Source organism: Colius striatus, chromosome 23 (genome assembly GCF_028858725.1).
Source record: "Colius striatus isolate bColStr4 chromosome 23, bColStr4.1.hap1, whole genome shotgun sequence".
Taxonomy (NCBI): Eukaryota; Metazoa; Chordata; class Aves; order Coliiformes; family Coliidae; genus Colius; species Colius striatus.
In genome coordinates this window covers 1,651,962-1,666,892 of record NC_084781.1, presented here as the reverse complement: position 1 = coordinate 1,666,892, position 14,931 = coordinate 1,651,962, and the positions used below count along the sequence as shown (strand labels likewise).

At 44.0% G+C, this 14,931-nt stretch overlaps 1 protein-coding gene across 3 annotated transcripts in view; it reads left to right on the top strand.

Moving 5' to 3' along the window:
- The window catches only part of ARHGAP32 (Rho GTPase activating protein 32), a 221,410-nt gene that overhangs the window by 91,588 nt on the left and 114,891 nt on the right, over nt 1-14,931 (top strand). The gene's annotated exons all lie outside the window — the stretch shown is intronic.

Genomic DNA, 14,931 nt, shown 5'->3' with positions numbered 1-14,931 from the left:
GCCACAGACAACTCTATTAACTTAAGGTAGTTGTTTTCTTTTCAAATGAGTGAAATACCTGCAGTTCCACTTTCCCAGCTCCCTCTGGCATTTGCTGATTTTTGGGAGGTCAGATGTTATTTTATTAGTGGCTCAACAGGGCAATGTAATTAGGTGGTTTTGTGAAGTTGTCTTCCTTGCCTTGTTTCAGTACAGGAGCCTCTTGCTTCTAAATTGCCTTATTAGCATACTAAGCTGCAGGGGCAATTGGCTTCTTGGACAGACTTTGGATAGGGAGGAGGTCTGAATATTCCAAGAGAGCAGTGGTGCTTTTGAGGGGCAGGCAGTCCAGCAGCATGGCTAAGATTACTTACTGTGCTGTGGCTCCAGTGACAGTTTTTCCCTCCCATTGGATTATGTGACAGTGGCAGGATTTCAGCCCACAAGAGCCATGTGTTCTCTGCTCCTGGCCTGCTAGCAGTGCAGCAGCAGCAGCATGAGAGATGGGCTGCATGTACTGTGAGGCACCTGGGTTCATCTGATGCATGGGGCTTAGGGGTATTCATCCCAGTGGATTACTTAAGTTTAGTATCTGGCTGGATCATATGAAATAGACTTTTGATTTGCTGTTCTTTATACAGTGGCCAGAAAATGTGTAGATCATAAACTCCCTACAAGCCAGGGATTTATTTTAAACAGGGAAACAAAGATAAGTACCATGTTTTACACTTCTAACAGCATCATCAAACCCCTTATATCACAATGATAATGTTTTGTTCTGAACTATATTTCCAAGACAAAAAGGCAACCCAAAACACAGCCTGCACCAGTGGCTTTGTCTGCTGCTGTTTTCTGTGCTTGTCACTCTGCTTGACTCCTTGCTTATCCCCTGTTAATTTTGACTTTTTACAGTTGTCTCTTCCTAAGTATATTTGTTTCTCTCTCCACCTCAGCCAGCAGTTACCCTGGTGCTGCAGGTTGGAGAGCACTGTCTGTTCTCATCAGTGTTACTCAGCCTCAGCATGGGGCTTCTTAACACCCTAGAGCCAGGAGCCTTGTATAAATCACTCTTTGACACCCTGCTGTCTGTAACCTCAAGGCTGTGTCTCAGGAATGTGAGTCTGTAATTCAGTGTCTCCACCTGTAACACAAGTTAGCTGGCATATCTCATTTATTGTTGGGTGTTCTCATTGTGGATTTACAATGAAGGAGAGGTTCACCTCTTCTGGTGTGATACTTTCCCTTGTCGAGGCTGTTGTGCTCATGGACATTATTCAGCATTCACCTCTCTGCTACAGCCCACACATATGCATAATGTTCCTCTCACTGTGCTGACTATTAATTGACTTTTTAGAATGTGTCCTCTTTCACAGCTCTAAGCCACCAATATAAAAACTGAACAGTCCAGCTGGCTATAAAACACAGATTTAGAGAACCATGAATGAGAAAACTCATGTCTAAGATTTGCTGAGCAATGATTTGATATCATGAAGCACAGGGTTACACATGAAGCTACTGAACCTGTATTTAGAACAGCTTGGATTGGTGCTCACAGCATTGTTTTGGCCTCGTTATAGATGGGTAGAAAAGCCTCAGTTGCTCATGTTTACTGTGTTGAGTGAATCACATTTCCACTTTCAACCTCAGCCTTGTGTCTGGTCAGATATGTACAAGATGTAAATATTTACAGGCAGTTCAGCACTGCCACTTTGTTCTCTCTTTAACCAGCACATCTACTGTGTTCTGGTAGGTTTTTTTTCCCTGATCACTTTAAACCTGTGATATTTTTCCTTGCTCTTTCTTGCTCCTTCTGCCAGGTGAGCAGAGTGGCAACACTGTGGAGAGCTTGGGAAATTCTGACACTGCAGATGATGCTTATTCATTTGTCTCTTGAACTTTTGTACATGTTTCTGTACTCTGGGAAAAGGCCATTTATGCATTCACAGTTAGATGAACATACACAAGTCATCCCTATTCTCCCTCTCCCCTTGTAGCTGCAATGCATTTCAAAGTGCTTATTATTAATTGATAGAAGTGCTTCATTTCCAGAGCTTTTTCTTAACAAGAAGAAAACAAAAGGTCTTTCTAAATGTATTGGAGGTAAAATGCCCTTGTCTACTGTGAGCTCCACTTTAAATACATCTCTCATTGGCAGTTCATTCTGGGCACCTCAGTAGCTTCAGTCCTTTGATACTGCTTGGATAATCTTTTTAGCATTTATTGCTTGTACTTTCACCTCCCTTTTTAAACTGCATGTTTCCTGTTTGTGGTTTAGCACAAAGGCAAATGGTTCTTCACTGGAGATGTGGTTTCTTGGGGTTCTTCTGATGGTCCTTGAAACTTTATAGCAGGTAGCAAATCCTGTGCTGTAGCCCGAATGAGATGCAACAGTAGACGGACAGGCTTTGGGGGAGTTAGATAAGAAGACAGCTGCCTGAGTAGTCCCCAAGGGCTGCTCTACTTTGTATTCTGCCCCTGGCTCGTGTTCTGTATTTTTAGAATTTGGTCATATTAGATAAACCCCTTTTCTCCCTCTCTCAGCTCCTACTCCCACTGCGCTGCCAGGTAACCTTCACACGTGCTGCTTTTGTCTTCCTCTGCTCCACTTGATGCCACTCACTTGCTTTGTAGAACACTTCTGAGTCTGAGGGATGGAAAGCTGTGTTTGAACCAAGTAATATTGCAGGGTGTGGATTTTCTAACATTTCTCTGGGGTAGTAATGTTATTTTAAAGGAGAAGGAGTATCTTTCCCTTGTAAGGACCTGAAGAGTGCTTCTATTTCTATGTCACCAGAAATGAAGTTGAGACAGAGCCTTTATATGATATTTCTGATATGAGCCTACAGATGAGCTGTCCTTACCCTGTCATTAACTTCAGCATGAAATTGATATTTGTTCTTAAGGTTCCGTTTACCTGACCTCATTGGCCACCTGAGTTCCTCTCAGCAGCTCTTCACGAGTTCAATAAGCTGCAGTGTTTAAAGGCAGCGTGCTTAACACACTCACTCAGTCCCCATTGCCTTTTGCTGCCATTTTGTGGGGAAGCAGGGTTAAAACAGTGAGACAAATAACAAAATCTTGATTTATGCACCCTGTTGAAATGACACAGTCACAGGAAGGCGCCAGCTGGAGCTGTGTTAACCTCACAGGAGCTGCAGACAAGGTGACTGTACCCACTCCAAAGCCAGAAGGAGGATTTCTTTTGTATTTGTATATTTACTGTGAGATATTTTTTTCCCATAGTGCCCTGAGCACAAGAAAACAGGTGATCATCCTGACATCTGGTCTCACTGAATCATGGAATCATTTAGGTTGAAAAAGACCTTTAAGATCATGGAGTCCAACCATTCCCTTCACACTGCAACAGCCAACTCTAAACCATGTCCCTCATTCCCACAGCTACACAGCTTTGGAATCCCTCCAAGGATGGAGACTCCTGCCCTGCCTGAGCAGCCTCTTCCAGTGCTTGACAACTCCTTGGTGAAAACACTATTCCTCATATCCAACCTAAACCTTCCCTGATGCAGCTTGAGACCATTTCCCCTTGTCCTGCAGTGAATGTCTGTAGGGACTCATTCCTGAGTAGCCATGATCTAGGTGAACCTGCTTCTGCAGGGGGGTTGGACTAAATGATCTCTGGAGGTCTTCTATGATTCTGTGGCTGGATGTGAACAAGAGCTCTTCACCCCAGTGAAACCAGCCTTTCCCCACCCAGGTGCACCTCTGAAATGTAGAAGTGCAATTGTCAATGAGGTGTGATGAAGGAACTTATAAGTGGGAAACCATTATGAATCCTTGAATCTGACAAAGGCAGAAGTGAACAAGAAGGCAGGTAGTTGGCAGTTGCTACACATCATCCTTCATGGCTTCTGCTACTGGAATTATCTTAGGAACAAACCCCACAGATAATTGAGAACTAGGACAAGGTCTAACCCCTGTGCCTGAAGTCCTTGGAAAAATCTTCCTTCTTGTATCAGGTCAGATGGATTCTGAGGTCTGTAGTATTTTCAGCATTTAATACTAGCTAAGGGAAGGTACCATAGCTTGGGAAGGTAATAAAGGCTTTTTAATGAGACCTGAATATATCACTCTGTTAAAATCTGGGACAGGAGTGAGAAGAAACCTATTTTTACATGCAATTTATAAAAGTGTGTAGAGATTAGTGAATTGGAAAGGTTTAAAGAAAGATTTCACTCTCCTTAGCACAGGGTTTGTTTCTCTTTCTTTGTACAGTGCTTAACCCAGTGCTGCCCCAGATCTTGATTGTGCCTTCTGCAGGAGCAGATTCAAAAAACAGGCCTGTGTGGGGTTTCTTTTTAAATGATTTTTGATGGATTGGTTGGGTTTTTAATTCAAAGAACATCAGGTGCTTTTCTGAGCCTGTCAAACCTGACCCAGGTTAGCACAGATCCTTCCAGGAACTGAGCAAAGGAGTGTGTGGTAAATGCACTTGCTTGGCCCTGTCAGCTCTGGTGATTTCCAGAAAGGTCATTTACTGAAATATATAGATCTAATACCCTTTAACATGACAAAATTGACATTTGGGAGTTGTTTTATTCCCATGGCTTACAGCTCTTGCTGCTCTCTGTGCTTATGAGCTGACAACAGGATTTTACAGCTCAGGATCTGGTTTTGAGCTCTTAAGTAACTGCATGGACAGTTTGGTTGGGCTGATCCTGATTCCAGCTGGGTTATACACCATGGAAAAGAATGCTTTTGAACTCTGGCTGCCTACCTGCAGGGAGATGAAATTCTGGGGTTTATTTTTGAGTTGGTTTCTTTTTTAATGACTTAAATCAGTGAAAATAGACTTCAGATATTTCTTCACTTAGATGCTCCAGAAGTTGGTTTCTGGCTCTTAAGTCATTGCACTTGCTTAAATGCTAAGGAAAAGGTTACCTTGGTGTTTGGAGGTTAGCTTTGTGCTGATGAGGGCTCCCAGCCTTTTGACTTCTTTTGCAGCAAGTGTAGTCTGTCTGCTTTCTCCAGCACTTGGCAGCAGTTGGATGTGAATCACTGCAGCTCTGGCTGCCTGGCAGATAGGTCACAGGGCACCGTGTGTGACCAAGATAACGATGGGATAGAAAGAGGGTTTCAGACAGTGTGGACAATGTAGATGTTGATATGAGCCAAGTGTTCCATCCAGCACTCCAAGAAGTCATCAGGCTCTAATAATGTTTTGGTCAAAGCAATTCTGGTCTGGCATTGCAGCAGTAACCTCTGTTTCATTTTCAGTTCACACAAACTGTTGCCTTTGTTATTGCTGTGTGAATCAAGTATTTCCTCCCCTTCATTAAGCTTTTTGCAAGGTATTATATTGTTGTTTGTGGTTCTTTCTCTCCCTCTTGGTTAGAGACTCAATTTTATTTCCCAGGCTAATTCCCAGCATGAAGTTTGTCCCTTGGAAATTGGGACAATCACTTAATTGACACCCTGGCTTCCATTTGGCTTTGCCAATTAAATGGGTTCAGTAAAACCAGACTGGATCCCTTATTTTTGGCAGTAAATGTTAATCTATAGCAAGTCATTTAACTGTCACTGGTGATGCTATAGAAGCAATTGTTTCTAGTTCCATTTACTGTCTTTATGGTCTGTGCAGTGTTGATCCAAGAGAGAAAAATCACCACTTTGAAGTTTCAGATTTCAAATCCACGTCTACGCAACGTTTGGCAAAGATGGAATGGTTTAGAATTCTCTAAAGCTGGATGAGCAAAGTTTGTTGTTCACCAGGATCACCAGTTCTAATGCACAATTTACCTGTTTCCAAGTGAATCAGCTGCAGGTCAGCAAGTTCAGTGTCTTTCTAAGTCTGGGTCATGTATCTACACACCATCACCAGGACTTTTTCTTCTGTGGTTGTAGGGGATAATGACAAGTTAAAGGTTGTGCTGGTGATGCTGTTTAATTAGCCTGGGTCATTTAAGTTCTGAGTGAGGGATGAGCTCTGAAGATAGGGTTACATTGGCATGACCCTCTGCCTCTTTTCCTCCCACTCTGTTCCAATGATGATCTCTTTTTCTGCATTGTTTTTTCCTTGTATTATGAGAAATGCCACATTTGTTTGAAATGTACTGATTTGGGTGATAAAACTTACCATTTATTTATCTGTCAATCACAGTTCCCTAGTCCCAGCTGCTTAAAAATAAGGTGGAATGTCCAGGAAAGGAAAAGAATCTCTTACTTACAGTGGTTGGTTTGGTTTGGGTTCTTTTTTAACCACTGTTCATTGCCTCCTAGTTACCATAATGCAAAAAATGATGGAAGAGTCTTTGAAGGGCTGTCAATAGTTTGCTCATCTATCCCCTTCTATTCCTCATCCCCAAGAGACAAATAAGACATGTCAGGTTATTATATTGTCTGGCACTAGGGGTTTTTTTTGCCATGATTCAGCCTTCTTAATTAAAAGGTGATGAATTATCCCCTGATAACTTTGGTAATGTAGATCACTCCATACAGTTACACCTTGCTGCATTTATGTTGGTCACTGCTGTGGCAATGTAGGTCTGTGTGATGTTTGGTGTTTGATCAAAGGCAGAGGAATTCTGGCTGCAAAACCCAGAGTGTTTTTGCACTGATATCCTTAACACTTCATCTTTGCTTTAGGGCTCTTCCATGAAAACTTGTGATGCTGCAGGGGCTTGTTTGCAAGTGCTTTTTCCATCCAGTGAGGCTTTACATTGCTTCTCACCCTCGAAGGCAGGGCATCTCATTTAGTTAATTTTCCTCAGCCTCTGTAGGATCTGGAGGGTTGTGGTTGTGACCTGATGATGTGAGGATGTGTGAGAGTTGGTTTGCACAGTTTCAGACTGGAGCTCACAAGTTTATCAGCTCCATGGTATCCACGTTGAGCTGGATGTGATCTGTGGACTCACAGTACACCAACCCACTGCAGAAGTATGCTTTAAGAAGTTTCTGTCTTTGCTTTATCCCTTTCTGCCTCTAATGCTACAGAGAACTGTCTCAGGACAGTGATGGTGAGAGGGGCTTTGGAATGAAGAGCTGAGATGTGAGTCACTGAGCTTATTGCATTTAAAAAGAATCCCCCCAAAGAAATTCAGCTTTCCTCTTTTTACTCTGGCTTGTACTGTAGCCACTAAACCAGTTGCAGCTGCAGGAGAGAGCAACCTGGGGCTGGAGGATTGGGGTGAAAGCTTAAAAACTCACCTCTATGAGGAAATGATGCCCTCAGGCTAATGGGTCTCCTGATGGGCTTCTGTTTCAGCTGGCATAAAAGAAGCTTTAGGGTCAGTGTGTTCTTGAGTTGCTCTGTGGCTTGTATTGCAAGTAAATACTTTTAGCTTGCAGACATCTGAAGTGCTGCTTTGGCTGCAGAATGCAAAGTTTGAACTGTTGATTCTTGCTTTGTAGCAGTTTTGCTCTGCATTAGTACGTGGCTACCTGGCTGCTCTTGGTTTCTTAGTCTGTTGTGTTGCAGTTGTACATGTGGGTAGGAAAGGATTCCTAACTTGTTCAGGGCTGGTTTTTTTCTCTGTACATGTGGTTCTGTTTTTGTGCCTTAGTCTCTGCGGTTTTCTCTTCAAAAAAAACGACCTTCAGGTGAAAAAAAGACCCCCCAGCTTTAGTTCATTTTAGGAATGCAAGGAAACATCTCCTTGGTCATGTGAAGGAAAGACATCATTCACCATCCCAGCTTTACTGACCAGGAGGATGGGGAAGACCTTTCTGCAGTCCTTGCAGTATATGTTAAGTGTCCTGTTCTGACCTCACCTGGGTGGCATCAAAGTCATTGCAGGAGGGTTATGTCATCTCTGACTTTCAACACCCTTTGGAAGGCAGATGTAAGGAATCCTGCTCTGTTATTCTGACCAGGCTGCTTTGGTGGTTGAGCCAGGACAGGGGTGTCACAGGGTGGTCACAGGACATGTTTTCCTGGATGGGCAAAGTTAATGAACTGACTCTTTCCTTCTGTTGTTCAGAAGTTTATGAAGAGCTTCTGGTATAAAGGACATGTTATGAGTAGACACAGTCTACTGGGTTCTTGTGAGGGTTTGGAAAATGAATGTATCCTACACCAAATTGGTGGCTTCTGCCACTGGAAACAGCTCTTTTTGCAAACAAACTCCAGGTTGGCCATACATGCAGAAACATAAATTCAAGTTAACTCTGCTGGCTCAGATATTGGGGTTCAATGTCTGGCTGCTCCTTTGTCCACCTTCCCCACTCATCTACCTGAGTCTGGTTCTCCCTATAACATTATTTGCATTAGCACTGAATGTGACCAAGGGGACTTAGCAGAGAGATACCGGCTAGTTTCAGGCTGAATTCATCTCTGTAGTTTTGTGTGATGAGAAGTTACTTTTCTACCATAACAACCCAAAGCTCCACTTAGTCTTTTGTAACAAAGCCATGATTAAGATGCCTTCCTCCCTCTGTGGAACAGCACACTGTAGAAACAGCATCAAGTAAGCTCTGGGGTTCTTTCAGGCATCAAGGAGCTGGAATCAAAGTATTGTGCTCATTGGATGTTCTATTTTCCGTGGTTTCTTTCTCAGATGTATTTGGTAGGCTGTTCAGAAGAAGGATTCTAACCCTGGCTGCTTTTCCCACGCATATTGTATGTGGGATTTTTGTTCTTAAAGTACATTCCTTAGCCAGTATGTTATTGTGTGAGGCCATGTACTGTACCACTGCAGCTCCCTGGGCTGAGGGCTTTGTGAATGGTACCAAGGCATCTCACTGCTGCTTCACTATAGCAATGTCACATCCAAACTTCAAGCTGTCAGGCAGTTGTCATGCTAATGTTGTCCTGAGTAGCCAACCACTCATTTTTACTTAGTGCATCCATTTCTGTCTCTAAAACATGGCTATGAAAGAAAAGACAAGTGTGGGGGGCTGCTTTGCTGGATGTAAGCACTGTCCTCTGGGTGTGTTTGATTCATCTGCAGAGAGCTGCTGCAAGGCTGTGCATTCTCTTTAAGCCTCACTTAGGAAAACTTGTCATGACATAAAATCAACTTGCTTGATGGGGTGAATTTTGGTCACAGTGACAATAATACCACCAAAGTAGGTTCACAGAGCTGCCAAGCTGCTTACTCTGTCTCTCAAATTCCACTTGCCAAATGAGTTGTTTCACATGTGAGCTGGAGAAGGTTTTACCCACGTATCTGTGAGCTAGCAGCTTGCTTTGAAAACAGAGCAGATGAATAGCTAAGAGTTTGTTCTTTGTTCATTCCAGCCTGATCCTTTAAACTATGCTAAATGGATGCCTTGGACTAACTCTTCTGTAATGCTGTCTGAGGAAGGAGAGGTTCCCCCTAATTTGCCAGCTCATGGCAATGCTTTAAAGTGGTTTTTTTCTCTTATTTTCTCCCCCAGTTTGGAAGGGAGAAGCTGGGGAGTAGAAAAACACACCCTGTGTGGTCTTTTGAAAGAGAAGAATTGCACTGTTAACCGTGCCATGCAATGAGCACTGGCTGGAACAATTCAGCATTGACAGGGAAGGTGGAAAATGGAATTACAAATCCTAAACTCCAAATATCTTCTAGCCATCAAAATGTCTTCTTAATTGAATACAGCCTTCTTAGACTTGGGATGAGGAATGTGCATAGCCAGTGTTCAGAGGTTCCCTACTGGAAGCACTTGTTTTTTCCCTGGCTTTCCTCCACCACATTTCTCATTTACCACAAGGTTTTAAAGGCATCTCTGGCTGGGGAACTGCTTCTCCACCTTCCACAATCCCTAAACTTAAGAGCTCAATTAAAAAGTCAGTACTACCTCTAATTAATCTGGCCATTCTGGCCTTGAGCTATAGCTGCACACAAGCCAGTCCCACAGCTATCTTTTGGCACCTCAGGAAAGACCTTTCTTTTATCTTTGCGACAGGGATAAGGAGATTTGCATTAGTTAAGAAGCTCAGCCACGACTTTCATTGCAAAAAGAAGTAACAAAATGTTTCAGGTTCAACCAATTCCTCATTCTGAAAAACATCTTTGTGGCTTTCTGTTGGATCTCAAAGCTTTTTTCTTGACACACAGTGGCACAGATTGCTGTAGTCAGAGCATGGGAGACATCTGCACTCTCAAAGGTAAAAGCTAGCTGATGTCTCGCTCCTTTCTGAGTGAAGGTGTGCTGCCAGCTTCTGCAAACTGCCAACAGCAACGTCTTGGTTTGCAGCTTTGCACCTTTGCACAGGCTCTGGGTGGTTATTAAATGTGCCAGTGCTGTCCTCTGCTGATCAGAGCGTGAATAGCAGGGGTAGTAATTCCTAAGACTTGCAAAGTTGAAGGGATGTTTACTTTTCACTTCAGTAAAACTGCTGTAGTGGAACAAGCAGATCAGAGCTTGTTGGACCTGGCTAAATAAAGCAGATGCTTTGTCGTTTGAAATGTGTCCCAATATCTTAAGCAGCTCTGAAAAATCTGTTACAGAGTCACAATCATCCTGCATGAAACTAGTTAAGAAACACCTTTGCATCCACTAAACCAACCAGTGAAAGTGTTGCTATGAAGAACTTGGCAAGTACTTGCACTTCCATCATACTGACACTCTACTGCTGACATTTCTGCATGAATGTTGGATCTTCATCAGTTATAATACACTGCTTCTACTCAGAAAAGTCACCCAGGTGCAGCCTCTGGTGCTCAGGTGCATTTTAATCCTCTTAGGGATAATGCTTGGACAGATAACTGCTGCACAATTAGGGCCTTTCACTTGGAAATGAAAGGCAGTAGCTCCACTGGTGACTGTCAGTTTAGCCAAAGCCTTTTTTCCTTTGCTTAGTTGATTTATTTCTTGTGGTATTTGTTACAACAGGTATTTGTTACAACAGGTAAAGTAAGAGCAGAGAGCACATTCCTTCCCTGGAGTGTGTTAGTGGCTGTGGAGCATGAAGCTGAGTAGTTCTTTCCCTGTGCTTCAGGCTCACTCTTGAGTTGGTAAAAGCAGGATGGTGCCATCATCTTTTACCACATAGTGCTCAGGGGACTTTTGTGTGGGACAGCTTCTCTCAAAGCTTACAAAGCTCTCACCCAGCTTAAGCAGACCCTCACCACAGAGTAACAACACCTCTGTGTCTCCTGCTGTTCTGCAGAGAAGCAGCTTTGTTTTTCTGGTAAGCTCTGAGAGGTTTTGTGCTGGTTTTCTTTTGGCCTCTGTTGTTTTTTGGGTTGGATTTTTTTCTTTCCCCTCCTCCAAGGATATTGAAGGGAAATGAAGGTGATGTAAAGACTGTCATGGAAACCAACCAGCTTTTGGAATCAGCTCTGCCATTCTTAGAAACAAGGCCATGTGCTGAAAGAATCCAGAGCAATCTGGCCCTTCAAACTGGTTTTGGTGAGAGACTGATGATAGGGACATGCATAAATGTAACTGCTTGTCTAATGGTTGTTCTTGCTCTGTCTTAACCTTAGTTTAAGAATAAATTTCCACCTTAAATCCCACTTGAATTCAGTAGCCTGGGTACATGCTGACCTGTTAAGTCTTGTGTTGCATCATATGGCATCTCCCTAGGTGTTTCATTGTGGAAAACCAGTTTACCAGTTATGACATTGCTGGATTTTGATGGGATTCCAATGTTTCTTCTTTTCTTGTGTGTCCCAGTGTAAGTCTGTGGCAGCAGAAAGGGGACTGCAGGACTTGCACTGGTTCAGTGTTGTGCCCTGCTGAGGATACCAAGGTAGAAACTTCATCACATGATGTTCACTGGATGGTTTTCTTCCACTTTCACAGAATGGGAGGGGTTGGGAGGGAACTTTAGAGCTCATCCAGTCCAACCCCCCTGCAGAAGCTGCTCCCACCTAGATCAGGTCACACAGGAACGTGTCCAGGTGGCTCTTGAAGCCCTCCAAGGAAGGAGCCTCCACACCCTCCCTGGGCAGCCTGGGCCACTGTACATGTATTTTCAGGCTGTATTATGTTCTGGATGCAGGGACACAGGTTGACATGCTAGAGAGCACAAAGCTGAAGCTTTCCAAGAAGCCACCCTGATTTGTGAGAGCTCTCAAGATTCCCAGGTGGTTTAGCAGCACATGCACAAGTGATGTAGATGCTTCAGGGGTCCCTCTGATGCCCACCCAGCATGTGTGGTTGATTTACAAATGGAATGACTGGCTGTGGGGGGTGGGACAGATGGACAAGGTGCTCCCAAAATTGCTTAAAGCAAACATTTCAGTGTGACCTACCTGCCTCCCAATCAGTGTAGGTATCTGATAGAGGAGACTGAAGTTCTCCACATGCTGTCCCAACTGCTGCTAATCTAAATGTAACCCTTAGTGAGCTTTTGGTAGGACAACATCTTAGTTTGGAGAGACAAGTGATGTTGCTCAGAAGCACTATAAAGTGTAAGAGGTCTGAGGATCCTGAAAGAGTCATTTGGCCAATTTCTGGATTGAGTCCTAATTTGTACACCAAGTTTTGGAGCAAAGCAGATTGATGCAGCAATGACATTAAGCTACAAAACCTGCATTAAATAACTGCACAAGCAGATTTGCTGGGTTTCCCTGGAACAACCATGGATAGAAAATAGGAGAGTGAGGAGCAGCATGTGATTCTAGCCTAACCAACTGCCACATGTAAATAACCCAAACTGTTTGTTTCCAAATGATTTTTGAAATTAAATGACCATGATGCAGAGCACAAAAACCTGACAGATCTCACTTGGAGTGTTTTGTTTGTGTTTTGAGAACAGGCTAATCCAGGGTGGTGTTTCCCTGCCAGCTTGTGGAGCTAAACAAGTCCAAACTAGTGGTGAAAAAAAGGGTGGGTTTGTGTAGCTGTATGTCCTTGGTTTAAAGGGAAAGCACTTGCAGTTTATTTTGGAGTAATATGGTTTCTAAATTGGTGATAAGCTGCTTTTTCTGTTGTTTAGCCATCTATTTTCTCTGGTGTTAGTACCTCATACTGCAGCTTTCAGCTTGCACAAGATCACCATCCTGATTGATAAGAAACTGCCCATGAGCAGCAGTCAACAGCAGCCTGGGAGCACCCAGCAGAGTGTGGGCAGCAGGGCCAGGGAGCTTCTGCTCCCCTTTGCTCTGCTCTGCCACAGCTGCTGAGGCCTCAGCTGGAGTCCTGTGGCCAGTTGTGGGCTCCCCAGCTGCAGAGGGACAGGGAAGTGCTGCAGAGAGGCCAGTGCAGGGCTGCCAAGATGCTCAGGGCACTGGAGCATCTTCCTTGTGAGGAAAGGCTGCGGGACCTGGGGCTGTTCAGGCTGGAGAAGACTGAGGGGGGAGCTCAGTAATAGTGACAAATATCTCACTGGTGGGTGTCAGGAGCTTGGGGCAGCACTTTTTTCTATAGTATCCAGCAACAGGACAAGGGGTGATGGGATGAAGCTGCAACACAAACAGTTCCATTGAAACATAAGGAGAAGCTGAGTGTTTGAGTGAGGGAGCCCTGGCCCAGGCTGCCCAGGGAGGGTGTGGAGGCTCCTTCCTTGGAGCTCTTCAAGACCCCCCTGGACACGTTCCTGTGTGACCTGATCTAGGTGGGAGCTGCTTCTGCAGGGGGGTTGGACTGGATGAGCTCTAAAGGTCCCTTCCAACCCCCACCATTCTCTGATTGATTCTGTGATTGATCCTGCCTGCCCTTTTTCCCCATCTATGAGACCTGAGAGACTGTTGTTCTGCAGCAGAGTCCGGAGAGCTCAGATCTAATTGCAAAAGCAGCTGCAGTTAATTACTGTCTTGCATCTCATTGTAGTCCATTTAAATGAATACATGCTGGTAGAAATGGGAGAAGCAAGATATCTCCTTCCAGCACAGTTTGGACATAACTCAACAGGGAAGAAGAAGATAATACAGCTTTTTCCAAGAGAGATGCTGGCATTTAAGTCTCCTGGAGGTGTGAGTTTTGCCTACGCTGCTTTGAGTCAGATCCAGGGTAGTCTCTACCCACTGCTGCAAACTGGCCTGAAGCCCACATTTCTCTGTCAGATTTGTTTATCCATTTTTATATCCCACCAGCTTCTACTGCTGATGGAGAAGAAAAATGATTCTTCTTCCCACAGAAATTCTGTTCCTTGGAAAATTAAAGCAAGCACAGGCTGCTTTGCCTAAAAGCAGCTTACAGGAATGGCACATTTATTGCTGTCATTAGTTGTTTTCTTATGTAAAAGACCTGTAAGGTTTATTAAATTGGTGATCCTCTTAATGTTTAAATCCACAATGAGACTCTCAAGTGTCCTATTACATACTGAAGTAATTGTGTGCTTAGTAGCAGTCAGTCAGCCAAGGAGAGGTTTGTTTAAGGGTATAAATGTTGCCCTTGTTCTCCTTCAGTGAGGGGTTTGTGCATGTTCTGTACAGCTGTGGGACAGTGGAGCTGAAGCATTGCTGATATTCAGGGCTGTGAAAGGTGCAAATGGGAGAGTGAGTGTCCTGGCTTCAAATGTAGTAATGTTGAAGGGATGGAGATTACTGGTAATAGCTGCAGCATCCCTTTCCCAGGGACAGCACTGGAACTAACAGGAATGGGGATGCAGAGAAGCTGCTCTCAAGGCTTAGGCAAGCCACAGTGGTGCTGGTTGGATAAATGTCACTGTCTGTGATGTATGTCAGCATCTGAGCCAGGGTCATCCTGGATTCCCTGTATCAAAGGAGAAACAGACACCCCTGCAACACAATTGATTTTGTCCTGTCTGTTTGTCTGAAGTAGCTGAACTGGACCCACAGTGCCTGTTTATCTCTGATGGAGAAGATGGTTGTAGCTGTGTACCTCGTGCCTGTCTGGAGTTGAATGAGATGAATCACTCCCTCTAGCTCTGTTGCTGGTGCTTAATGAACACAGGCATGGTGAATGGCTTTGGCTTATTTACTGCAGCTCTGGATAATGTGGTGAAGCAGGTGGAAATTCAGCCTGTATCAAGCTAAAATGAGAGCTTCAGGGAGAGGGATAAGAAAGATTCCCCCATGGATTGTCACAGATGTGGGCTGCCAGCTGCAGCTGGAATTGTCTGATTCTCAGGGTCTGGGGGCAAGGACCAAGTTGTTGCCA